This window comes from Gobio gobio (assembly GCF_949357685.1).
Source record: "Gobio gobio genome assembly, chromosome: 11".
In the NCBI taxonomy this organism is placed as follows: domain Eukaryota; kingdom Metazoa; phylum Chordata; class Actinopteri; order Cypriniformes; family Gobionidae; genus Gobio; species Gobio gobio.
Window position 1 is genome coordinate 19,492,957 of NC_137104.1, and position 14,126 is coordinate 19,507,082.

The 14,126-nt window shown below is 38.2% G+C and overlaps 1 protein-coding gene across 1 annotated transcript in view; it reads right to left on the reverse strand.

Moving 5' to 3' along the window:
* The window catches only part of LOC307133404 (zona pellucida sperm-binding protein 1-like), a 596,987-nt gene that overhangs the window by 181,297 nt on the left and 401,564 nt on the right, over window positions 1-14,126 (reverse strand). The window lies entirely within an intron of this gene.

Here is a 14,126-nt window from a genome sequence, read left to right on the forward strand (position 1 = left end):
TCTTTTTTTGCGCTTTGTACTCAATGCACGTCACTGACACTTTTCATATGATAGAAAAAAATCTAAAAATAATGCTATAATCAACACTTACTCGTAACCTGTCATCTCCACAGCTGTAATGGTACATTACATGTGTTACAAAGTTTGTAATAAGGAGGAAGACGGGCTCGGCGTGACTGGGACTCAAAATAAACTCGCGCTGACAGCGCTCTCACAACTCAGTACAATATCACTTTGTTAGCAATCTCTCCGTCTCTGGTCCATTGATGTCCGGTTCGCGAACAAATCCTTCTTTTGAACCGGTTCTTTTTAGTGAACCGGTTCTTTTTAGTGAACCGGTCGAACCATTTCACCAAATCGGACTGAATCGTTCTAAACGGTTTGTGTCTCGAGTCAGCGCTGATCCATCATTTACTAAAGTTACTAACTTTCTGACATGAGTGACAGTCCCTCCGACTAGAAATAATCTAATAACCTGAAGTATATGCTAGTAACTACAACAGTTCACTGAACTGAGACGTGCTGAGAGAACTGATGAGGAGTGACATCCGTCTCTCTGGCAGCCTTGTGCCTCATAGACCTTATTAAACCACACCCCCTCCGCTCATTTCAAATGCAAAGATGTCAGCCAATCACAACAGTGGGCATTTTTACTGAAGTCTCACAGCAGAAACGTCCCTTGAAACAGGGCATTCAGCAAGAGAGCAAACATCAGTATAGAAAAAATGCCTTTTATTTCTAAATTAAGACATTTTATGATTTAAACATCATACTAACAATATATGTACACCTCAGAATACATTTTAAAATAAAATAAAAAATCCATACCATGGGACTTTTAATATATAATCATTGAACATCTTTGATTTTAATGATGAAAAAAACGATATGAGGGATTAGAACCTGGAACCCGGTGACACTGTTTACAAAAATTCTACCAATTCTACTAATACTATTTGCAAATAGTCCCAAAATTATTATTTCCCAACTAGAATTAGACCTAGAATTTCGTTTACTGTTCTGTTTCTTTATGCTTTATAAAAATAAAATAAAATTGCCCCAATGTTTAAGACATGGTTACGGCCTTAGTTTTGTGTTTGAAACTTTGGAGTGACAGTAGTAAATGGTTTCTCAAAGTGATTTTGATAATATACTTTAGTCCAGTGTAAATTCGTACACTACCATTCAAACGTTTGTATGATTTTTTTCATGTTTTTTACAGAAGTATTTTATGCTCACCATGGCGTTTCCTGGGGTGCACTTATAATGTTAGTATGATTTTTACATAAAAAAATATAATAATTTAGAAATAAAAGGTATTTTTTCCTACCCTGATTTAGCCCTCTGAATTGAACGCTCTGGGGCGTGTCTGCTGTGAGACTTCAGTGTAAACGTCCACTGCTGTGATTGGCTAACATCTTTGCATATTAAATAAGCATTACATGTGGAACGAATCAGTGGGTGGGGCTACAGTGGTAACGATGTAGAAGTAGGCCTTGATCTTCTTTCACCTATATGACATAAATAGGCACATTCCAAAACGAATCGTTCTCTGGGCCAGTTTTGGGAAGGTTACTTTGGAAATGTAATAGGTTACAGATTACAAGGTACCCTATTTAACCTATTTAGCTCTGGGACCATTTCTGTGGATTTCCCTACCCAAAGGGAAAAGCTTCCCATACCTCTCACAGCTATGTTCTGTTTTGTTCATGGACTTTCAGTGTGTTTTCATTTGTCACATGTTTCTTTGTTCAGTTTCCCGCCACTCATCTGTACCCATGGTTACCATCGTTAGTTTAGTTCTGTTCAGCTGTGTCTTGTCAATTATCTCATTTGTGTTCCCTATTTAAGTTCTCCTGTTTCCTTCAGTCTCTGTCTGGTCTCGTTGATGTATAGAGTGTGTTGCTACCTATCTGTATGACTCACCTGAGTATCCTTTTTCATTAAGCTTCATTTGAGAATTGTATTTACCTGTCTTCGCCTTCCTGCCTGCACACACCCGTGACAGAAGACCAGACCCAAGAATGGATTATGCTGGAAGGTTTGTGGCTGTGACTCAGAAGAGCCACGAATTGTCCACCTTCGCGGTGGACTTCTTCAATGTTGCTATACACAGCCCTTTTGATGACGAGACACTGAAGTCTCTGTTCTGGATCGGGGCAAATTACCATCATCCTGTGGACCTCCTAGACACCACAGGACTGAGCTGGAAAGAAGCTCTCAATCGGTGTCTGGAGAGCATTAAGTCCCGGTCCAGAACACACCCTCTCTCCGTCAAAAGCCCAGAGATATCCCCTGTCTCTGTCCAGAGCCCAGTGACATCCCCTGTCTCTGTCCAGAGCCCAGTGACGTTCCCTGTCTCCGTCCAGAGTCCTATGATGTCTCCAGTGATGTTCACCAAAACTGGCTCATTGACTTCTGGACAGAAATGTCTCCGTCCAAAACTGGCTCATTGACTTCTGGACAGAAACGTCTCCGTCCAGAGCCCTATGACGTCCCCAGCCCACGACGAGTGTCCAGAGAGGGCTCCAGTCCACAATCAGAGTCTAAAGAGGACTCCGTCTCCTGTCTCCAGTCCAAAGAGGAATCAACCTTCCGTCGTCAGTCCAGAGTGGACTCCGCCTCCCGTCCCGAGTCCAGAGAGGACTTCGCTCCTCCGTCCAGAGTCCCGAGAGAACTTCGGCCAGAGTCCCGAGACGACTTCTTCCTTGTCCAGAGAGTACTTATTCCTCCATCCCGAGTCCAGAGAGGACTTGTTCCCCCGTCCGGAGTCCAGTGAAGGTACCAGTACCGCCAGAGCGTCCTTTACTCCCACCCAGCCTTCCTCTCCCACCTCCTCCCACCTCCTCCCATTTACACCTTATCCTCACCTTTAGTCCAACATCCACAGTTTCTGCCTCCGCAACCAGGACTCCACCTCAGCCCGTCGAGCCATTAGCTCTACCCTGGTTCTTACCTCCCTCTGCTCCACCGTGGCCCATCAGTCCAATTTGGGTAGGCCAAATCCAGACGGAAATGGTCCCAGAGTAATTTAGTGTAAATACGTTACTTTGTGTAAAACAAATGCCAAAGTGATGCATATCCTAAGCTTTCAAAAGGTACCACATATGAGAAGCTGTCCTCCACAGACTTTTAAAGTGTAAACTTGATGACATCATTCTGGACCTTTATCAGGAGGAGTTTAAGAGGTTAAAATGTAATAAGTAGTCTAACTATTTAAATTACTTAATTAAAGTAATGTAACTAATTATATTTGATCATTTTTGGATCACTTTATTAATGAATGTTTTCAACTGTTATTCATTTTCAAACATTTAAAACAGGCAGGGTTAACCTTACATTAGTACTCAACACTGATTACTGTCAGACTTTCAAAATCATTCATCACTTGAATTAACATTATAATTTATTTTTAAAGCACAGCCACCACAAAATCAAACTTCTTCTGGGTGTCAGGCATTTTTATCACTCACCATGGCGGCAACAGTTTGTAGCCTAAAGCTTTCAGCCGCAATGTGCATTGATGTAATTGGCAGACGTGGTGTGCCGAAAATTCAAACAAGAGAACCAATCAAAAGCATCAGAATAGCATTTACTAAACAGCCCTTAAATTGCAGGAGGCATCAATCAAAAACAGGCAAAGCAAAAATTAATATTATTCAACATATCCTAGCTTTGTACATAAAATATTCAGATGTAACCCCCTTTGTAAATGTTAGCATTTTCATAAATAACTGTAATTTATTTTTATTGTTTTTAATTATCAGTAACTGTAATGTATTACAATTACATTTATTTTGTAATTAATTTACATAACATCATTACATGTAACTAGTTACTCCCCAACACTGCTCATGGCTTGGTTTCAATACAAGCTGTTTTTGGACTAACAAGGAATTTTTCAGTTCTGCAACTTACATATTCTTATAGTATGATGACCTCTTATATGTCAAAAGCTCTTAATCAATTCATGACCTCTTTAAGATCAAATTTATTCCAGTGATGTCAAAACCAAATTTTCAGCATCATTACTCCAGTCTACAGTGTCACATAATCCTTCAGAAATCATTCTGATTTGTTGCTCAAGAAACATTAATATATACATTAACATCTAATATTGTGTTGAAAAATGTGTGCTTAATATTTTTGTAGAAACCATGATATTTTTTACTTTTTGATGAATAGACAATCAAAATCAAAAGGAAAGCATTTATTTGAAATAAACATATTTTGTAACATCATAAATGTCCTTACTGTCACTTTTGATCAATGTAATGCATCCTTACTGAACACACTAAAGAGAAAAAAAACATGTTCATTGTGATGCTTGCCAGGTTGAAGGTATATCATTTACCATTCAATCAATCAAGATGTTTATATTACTATTTATTAAAATCACATAATTGTCTCGTATTATGCATTTGTAAACATTTTCATGAATAATTGTTTTAAAAATAATAACCAGTAACTGCAATAATGTAGTAAAAAAGCATATGTCTTGATTTTACATGTTTCTATAATTGCTAGCTGTTATTATAAATATTTTTGGAGCATTAGTCAACAGATCTTCTGTAAACACTGCAGGTGTCAAAGTTGCAGGCACGCAGATGCACCTTCATTTTCACCAAACTGAGTGCTCTCTAAAAGCTGAATTACTCACAGATCATAATGTTTTTAAAGTAATTTCAAGTTTTAATATTTAATATCGTTTGTAATATTTGAGTGGATGAGTTGTTTACTCTGTCATTAGTCTGTCCATTTGGACTTGTTCAGCTGATTTGTGAAAATGAGAGGCGGGAATTACCACATGGCAGGGCACCCATAGTTCAATTTTGATTGTTTTTCACCGTTGTTCCCTGTACATTCATCCCAAGCTTAAATATCTCAGCAAAAGACATGCTGTCTACATCTGAAACTTTATCTCCTATGTCGATGTTGGACAGAATTAGTGTTTTCTTTAAGAAGTTAGTAAAGAAGTTACTAATTCTTTCAGAATTAGTAATTCTTTAAAAGAATTAGTGATTTATACATATTTTAAAGGGATAGTTCACCCAAAAAAAATTTAAATTCAGTCATCATTTACTCACCCTCGTTCCTAACCTGTATGAATTTATTTCATCTGCTGAGCAGAAAAGAAGATACAGTTGAAATCCCATATATCAGTATGAACTCAAACATGTCTCATCAAATTCTTCCAAGATCAAAGGACCTGAGCTAAAGTAGTCATACTGTATGTCTCATTTGTTTCTATTACTTATGAACTTATGAAAGTCCCCCTGTAGTCAAACATTGTATCCCTTAAATCTCATCTTTGATCACCAAAATGACATATAATAGTTTTTTCCTGTGAAAAGAAAATGTATTCATGCCTTAAAATAGGTAGAATGTAACTCTACACCCTTGCTTCATTTAGTATATGCGGACCCATGAATATGCAAATGAGCCCGGCCTGTCGATGAATCAGAATGGGAATGCGTTTTATATACAAAGTCGGACACATAGCGGTAATTAATATGATTAGCCTTTTGCTTGACTATACGTTATCAAACAGCTAATAATGTGTTTCTAATGTTACACAAACCATTTTCCCGTTCGCCACCTCAGAATCAGACGCTGCCTTCTAAAAATCTGTATCCTTCGAAACGAGCCATCAAAATTTGAAGCATGGTCAAGTGCCTTCCGGGTCACAATGAACACGCTAAAGGCACCCCTAGGCGCCACTATATTGACGCGCAGAGTACTCCATATATTTCAGCTTTTGCCCAATGCGTCAGATCAAGACGCGTTTAATTATGTGCATTTGTAAAAGCAGACAGACATGATTTTATGAATATTTATAGGCTACTTTTATATTTTGGAGCAACTAACCCCACTCCTACCCTATACCTACCCACTTCTAAACAATATAAAACACGTTATAGGCAAATAAAAGTGCAGTCACAGGTATTTATTGCCAGAGGTGTCAAGTAACGAAGTACAAATACTTCGTTACCTTACTTAAGTAGAAATTTTGAGTATCTATACTTTACTGGAGTAATTATTTTTCAGCCTACTTTTTACTTCTACTTACATTTTCAAGCAATTATCTGTACTTTCTACTCCTTACATTTTAAAAATAGCCTCGTTACTCCTATTCCATTTCGGCATGTTTTCATTCCGGCTTGTCATAAAAAAAAAAACTATCCAGATAAATCGCGCCATCCGGACAGAGTGAATTGGATTGTGGTTGGATGAGAAGGATAAACACAAACCATTACGACACCCTATTGGGTTGTACGCGATCAATCACGCCTGCACCTGCACAAATCACACACCATGCTGCCAGATAGGGCGGGTTCTCGCGACGAGCACGCACTTTCAGCCAATCAGCGATCAGCAGGCAGACGTGCTCATTCATGACTTTAGCCGGGGTTTTAGCGTGATAACTCGTAGCTGGATAATCCAGTGATCGCTATGCCAGTGGCATAAATATACAGTAAGTTGTATCTACAGTAAAGAGTGGGAGAGTGACTCAACTCTCAAACGTGAATTACACCTGTGACTCGAAGACTCTTTATAAATATAACCGTGACTCCTGTCCATCATCATATATACACTCAGGACATCTGCAACTAGCAACCCAGACAAGCTGCTGAAAGTGAAAGATGTTAAAATCAACGATTAATCAGTTTTGACTGTGCTAAGTGCATGTGCTTCACGAAAGACATACTGTAGTTTTGTCAAAGCAAAGTGCAACACAAAGGTAAGCGCATTGTTGTAATTTTTTGTTGGCAGATTATTGTACAGTATCAATGAATTACGCATTTTGGCAGTGGTGTATCCATTAACGTGTGAAATGCCTGTTTATTCAATTGCTTTTTCCAATCTCTATATTGGGCACTTTTTGCACGTAAATTGGCTTCTTACTGTTGACATTGAAAATTATGTGTGTTTTTCTGAGGGATTGCCGTTTTGACAGTTTCTACCCGGACATATAGTCATATTTGATCCGTTTTACTGGGATTTATTTATTTTATTTTATTTTTTTAATCATCAATGTTATGTTTTAAGGAGATAAAATGGTAACTTACTTATCAACATTGATTGGTATGGCAATAAAATAATACATTATTTTGGCAGTTAAAGTTTTTTTTTTTTTTCTTGGAGTGACTAGTTGCCTATAAGTAGCCTATTGTAAAGGTGCAAAAAGTCAAAATTGTTATCAATAACCAGGCATGTTATCAATAACCATTTTTTTAAATATAAATGTACATTTGGTGAGGTTTTTGGGCAGGAAATCGTCGACCCAATCTGGCCACACTGATCACACATTCAAAAAATGGTTATTGATGACATGCCTCTGAATTTTGACTTTTTGCACCTTTACAATATTTATAGGCAACTAGTCATCAAATCTTCCGCTCCATGAAACACGTTAATGCTCAGTAGTACACATATGGTTCTTTAATGTATTTGCATTGTCCTAAAATGCATTCATTTTTAATGGGAATATATGCGGCTGAAACGCGTAGCCAAGTGCATCTAAAAATGTTCAACATTAACTTTTTAATATAATATTATAGTCATTATGGCCTTTAGAAAAATGTTTTTTTGAGGAGGTGGGGTATGCACTGTGGCGCGGCCTAGTCTTTTGTCCTTAAAGGGATACTTAACCCAAAAATGAAAATTCTGTCATCATTTACTCACCCTCAAGTTGTTCCAAACCTGTATGAGTTTCTTTGTTCTGAAGATATTTTGAATAATGTTTGTAACCAAGCAGATAGAGCAACCATTGACTGCCATAGTAGGGGAAAATACTATGGCAGTCAATGGTTGCATATAATCTGCTTGGTTACAAACATTCTTCAATCTTCAGAACAAAGAAACTCATACAGGTTGGAACAACTTGAGGGTGAGTAAATGATGACAGAATTTTCATTTTTGGGTGAACTACCCCTTTAATGGCATTTTTTCCCCTTACATTACTTTTACTTTTATACTTTAAGTAGTTTTGAAACCAGTACTTTTACACTTTTACTTGAGTAAAAAGTTTGAGTTTATACTTCAACTTCTACAGAAGTCTTTTTAAACCCTAGTATCTATACTTCTACTTGAGTAATGAATGCAAATACTTTTGACACCTCTGTTTATTGCAAAAACTGACCCAAACAGTATAAAAGTATTAACTCATGTTGCATTCCAAGACTTCTGAAGTCATACGACATCTTCATGTAAAGAACAGAGTTGATCTTAATTTTTTAATCGCTGAAATGATGATCCCGTCGCTCTGTGAATGCAATGCACTCGTCATATCTCATTCAAATGATACACACGACTCTTTGGCATGACGCAATCGGTCACAAGACACACGAGAGCCAATGACATTTTACAATCAAAGCTGACGTAGTGATGCAATTGGTCACGAGACATACAAGAGCAATTTCACTATGAAATCTGACGTAACGTTTCTTCGGGCGGCAATTTTTGAAATTCGAATACGTGCATGATCTTCGACGGACGGAGACGCTGATCGCTTTCGGGGATTTTCTTCACACAAATCAATCGTTTGGTCTCGGAACACTTGGAATATTTGTCCTTTTTGAATAAATTGTGCATGCAGTTGTATCTGCCTGAACTATCCTGTATTTTATATCATATAATACACAAATGGCTAGGTTTAGGGATGTGATGGGGTTGGGTTACATGTTCAAACGTGTCTAAATAGCGTACATAAATGTAAATAAAATTATGCTGGCTGATTAAATTGAGAATCACACTCCAACATGTCATAATGGCAAAATCATAACCCAATATATAATTTCATCATGACGATAACGTTTCCATGACCAACTTGTCTGTGCATGATGCCAAAGGTTTCTCATTGAAATCAATAAAGCACCCTGCGCGTCAAAAAATTACGCCTATGGGTACCTTTAGCGTCTTAATTGTGACGCTGAAGGTGCTTGACCATGCTTCAAATTTTGACGCCTTGGGAGTGAGAACGGGTTGTAGAACGTCAGTGGAGAAAGGCATATAGTTCATCATAACATCGTAATATACATCATTTACATAATTCACCCGCTATATTGCTAAAAGTACCAGATTTTTCAAATTAACAGAAAAATATACCGGGATAACCTAGCTTCTCTTGAGACTCCCATGCCTCAGTGATATGCTAAAGCCCGCCCCAGGATGTTGACATGATTGGTTACAAGGTTTGTGATGTAAGAAACAGCCTGGGTGAACTTAGCCCTGCCCACAACATTTGGGGTCGGGAAGTTCGGTCTGGACTTGATCCGTTGTGGAACAACTATGCTCAAACCAAAGCTGTTTGGACCAATCAAATTGTCAGGGCGGGCTTTATACGATGATGGACAGATGATCAACAGTAGCGTAATCCACATCACCAAAGAGCGCTTGGGTTTACTAAACGGAGAATTTACTAAATGTTCGTATATGCATTCACCTTTACCATTTTTCTCAAAAATGATCATGTTAGTAAGTACTCCTTGTATCCTTGAATTATTTTTACAACACCGGCAAATATCGTTTACACCTATCTTCCTCTTCTACTTCTTCCAGCATGCTTGCAGTAGAGTTCTGTTGACAACTTATGCATTTCTCAACATACATCACTTACTCCGTTGCTCTGATTGGTTGTAGGTCTATCCAATTGAGGTATTTCTTGCTTCGGTTGAAACACGCCCCATAATCACAGCCCAATGGAGCTAGCCGGACAAGCCAGACCCACATCAAGATGTTGGGTCTGGGAACACACCATTGGCAGGGCTTAATCCGAGGGCCGGGATAAACGGTTGTCTTTTAAATTCCCTCTGCACGCAATAGGATAGTGCTACAACCAACCAGATCAACGAAGAAGGTGAAGCGGAGCTAGTTGATAGATTAAACTTTTGCTGTATCCGGTCGGCAAAACGCCAAACACATCTTCCTTTTTTAAGAATGACTTCAGTGCCGTTCTTTGTTTTTTTCTCAAAGAAAAGCTTAACTCCAAGTCTTCCAGAGTCGGCCAAGGCAGAATCGAAAGACTGCTGTTCGCCAGATTCTTTGTTTACAAGTAGCATGCGGAACCACCGCAACTCTGCCATCATTATGTTAAGCCCGCCCACCGACTCTATACACGATGAGATTGGCCTGACAAGAGTTAGATTTTTCCAGCTCGCAAGCCAACGGAGAGTTGCTAGACGACCCTGGCTGCAAATTATATTTGCTGCCGCTAGGGTGCATCTAGATTTCTAAGCTACAATGGAACAGTATCAGACTCATATATTCTGACTAGAATCTGAGTATGACGACGTCAGGATAGTAAGAAACGCCGGCGATTTGAAATCTCGTTGCTTAAACAGTCTATTTTTCACTGCAGGTTTAAGGAGAAAATACTCAGCAATGGTGTTGACTTGTGAATTTGCACATGGTTTGTCTTAAAGCATATTAAAAACACCACATAGACATATAAATAACATTAAAAACAGGATTTTCACCGCAGGGGTTCTGAGAAACTGAATACTTAGATGAAACAACTGAGCTACGAAAGAGCAACATCTAGTTTCCTCAGGGATATGTTACATGTCTGTGACGGATTGTGATTTGTGTCCTAAAATTACCCATGATCACCCCCCTCCTCTTCTTTTCTCCTAATTCCATCAACACGTTGAAGCTTGCAGAATATTTTTCCTTGTGTACATTTTTTTTTTCTGAACTCTAGTTTGAAAAGTGTCTCTCAGCTCAGTTGTTGACATGCATCTTCAGTCGAGGAGACAGCAGGGAAATTATGCAAGCTCAGCGAGCTCCTACAACATTCTCACATCTCGCTAAGCAGATTATTCAAATGACCCCACAGGTGCTCACTATTGATGTTCTGCCGTAAGACACCTGCAATAGTGCCTCCCAACAGGAAGCACAAGGTCAGAGCTTATTCAGAATTAACCTCTAAGATCTTGTTCAATCCTCTGTAATGCCAAAGAATAACAGTAAATGAGTTGTTTGTCCATTCAGTCGGGGTAGGGATGTCGGTCACTCGGCACCATACCAGTGCTGTGTTTGTCTATTTTTTTTTGGCGAGTTTGTGAATGACGGTCATGCATCATTATATATTTAGTTTGAGATCTGTAAGCTTATTCTTTTCTATCTTTAAAACAGTTCTGCTTCATATTTCTGTGTAAACTGATAAACAATTTTATAGGAATCTTTGATGAATATAAAGATACAGTCATTACATACATAAGAGCAGTATTTACTTGAAATATAAATATTTTGTAACATTATAAATGTCTTTACTGTCACTTTTGATCAATTGAATGCATCCTTGCTGAAAAAAAGTATTAATGTATTTTATAAAACTCAATGTCCCTATATATATTTAGTTATTATTTTTTCAGTTTTATTTATTCTTATTTATTTATTTATTTATTTTTTATTATTGTTTTAAATCTGTAGCACTTTGAGATTTTGTTTAATGTAAAGTGCGTTACAAATAAAATGTATATATGCATATACAATGTATATATATATATATGCACATACACATATATATTATATAAACACAATATTCTGTTAGATTTGACAGCAGTATTATATATTATAGTTTTTATATATATCTATATATATATATATATATATATATATACACACACACACACATACATAGGCATAATTTGTGGATGGGACGAGGAACAATATATTGTATTATAGATATAAGAATGATACTATTGCATTGAACAAATTCTATGTCGATAAATTAAACTCAATTTACTATTTAAATTTTTGAGATTATTGAGATTATTGAGATTATTGAGATTACTATTGAGATTTCTGGACTTTGTAATGTTTTTTTTTTTCTGCAATTGATACTGTACAAATCTGACATAGCATTGTATTAGCAACACCCCCTTACACACACACACACACACACACACACACACTCCTGTCCCACCTACTTTTTTAAAATAGTTTCACCACGGTATGTGTGTATAGGCCTATACATATATAATTATCCATATGTCATTGAGTATGGAAAGGGCATGACCATGCTTCTGCTGTCATGCCACATATGAGCTTCTGACTGTGAATAATTCCGACAATGTTATTTATGAATAAATCTGCAAAGCGTCTACATTCATTCATCTTCTGTCCTCTGTGAACTCTAACAAACAAACACACAATCACACACTCAGGCAGCACTCAGATACCCCTCCCACAAAAAACACTTCTGTTTGCCAGACAAACACACACACACACACACACACACACACACACATATGCCCCCTCCTAAACAGACTCTAAAGCACTTCACTCAACTGCCGTACTCAGACTCACACACACCTTTCCCACCTTCCCCTGCTGTTAGCGAGGAACATGCCAAAGCAGAGCGGCGGAGTAAGACACACAGCTCAGACTGGAGTGTGACACTCGGAATAAATTAGCACACTGGCTGGTGGAGCGAGAAGGGAAGGTGGGCACGATAAAGGAGCCAATCAGGCGCTGAAGCCCCCCTTTACAGGACGTGGGGCGACTGGTGCTCGGCTGTTGCCGGAGTGAGGAGAAATTTTGGCTAGCAACGTTTCAGCCAATCGAATTCTACAAACACCGGCAAAGGGGAAAACAACTTTACGCTGTGTGTGTCAAGAAAATGAAAAATGTGCTCTAAAAAAAGCTTTCTGTTGCCAGGTTTTGGGCTGCTTCTAAGGGCGTGTTTGCGCGCCGCAGACTAGGACGAGACAGACTCTGTCTGAATCTGCTCTTTTGTCTGGTTCTCGCTACAAGATACCTGTAGGATATTTTTAAAACGTGGATTTAAGCATGACAGATTATCTATAGGTCGCTCCCCTTCTCACTAGCTGCCTTAACTATTCCTCAATGTTTCCAGTTGACATTTGTTGCTGCAAAGGCATGTTTTCGCCTATTGTCCTGTCCTAAGTAAACGTGCGTGGCTATGAGAGAGAGAGTGAGCGGATGAGAGACACAGAGAAAGAGTTGCGTTTGACTGACAGTCGTAACCTTTTCAGTATGCGGAGTTGAGGTGGGGTGGGGAGGTGGCGCGTTTCAGAGCAGACAGGCTCTTGTCATCTTCCGATAGAAGTGTGGGAGGTCGTCCTGTATCCTGTCCGTGTCGCGGCTAAGCTGTGTGTGCGAGCGCCCACAGATAATTTCATACTCCGCATCTGCCTCAGCCCCCCACCCCCAATCAAACCCCCATTCTTTTTTTCCCTTAAGTGATGTTGTATCCCGTTTTTTTTTTCCCTTACATCTCTGAGCAATTAGCACATTATGCTGAAGGATTGCAACCAGCACTTTAAAAGGCGTAATTATCTTTATTGAGCATGCTCCCTTTTTTTGGCACTGTGGACGACAGCTCTTCCCTGTTGTTACCACGGCCACCGTTGCCGCTGTTGCCATGGTGTGGGGTTGCTCCGTTAGGCTGCATTTGATTGGTAGAGAGTGCGGTTCCCATTAGGCAAATGATAGGGTCCGGAGTGAGATACTGTACGCCGAAAACAATGAACTTGGCTTTCATTTTACATTATCATATTTGGATCATTTGATTTGTTTTAACTATGTTTTTAATTTTAAGAATTCATAATTATTTTTAGTGTTTTTGAACAATATTATGTTAATGAATAAGAAAAATGTATTTGTTTCAGCTGTAAGATCCTGTCTGCATGTTGTGTTTGAGGTGGGACATTTCACACAAATATTTAACTACATACATAATACTTTTATTCAGCAAGGGTGCAATGAATTATTCAAAAGTGACAGTGAATATATTGATAATGTTACAAACGATTTCAATTTAAAATAAATGCTGTTCTTTTGAACTTTCTATCGCAGGTTACACAAAAAATATTAAGCTACATAACTGTTTCAACATTGATAAATGTTAATTTATCAGCAAAACAGTAGGCTAGAATGATTAATGAAGGATCATGTGACATTGAAGACTGGAGTCATGATGCTGAAAATTCAGGAATATATTCAGATAGAAAAAAAGTTATTGTAAATGATTTCACAATATTACAGTTTTAGTGTTTTTTTAATCAAATAAATACAGCCTTGCTGAGCATAAGAGCCTTTCAAAAATGTAAAATAAAAATACCCCCATATTTATATAGGCAGTATGAATGTCTGTACAT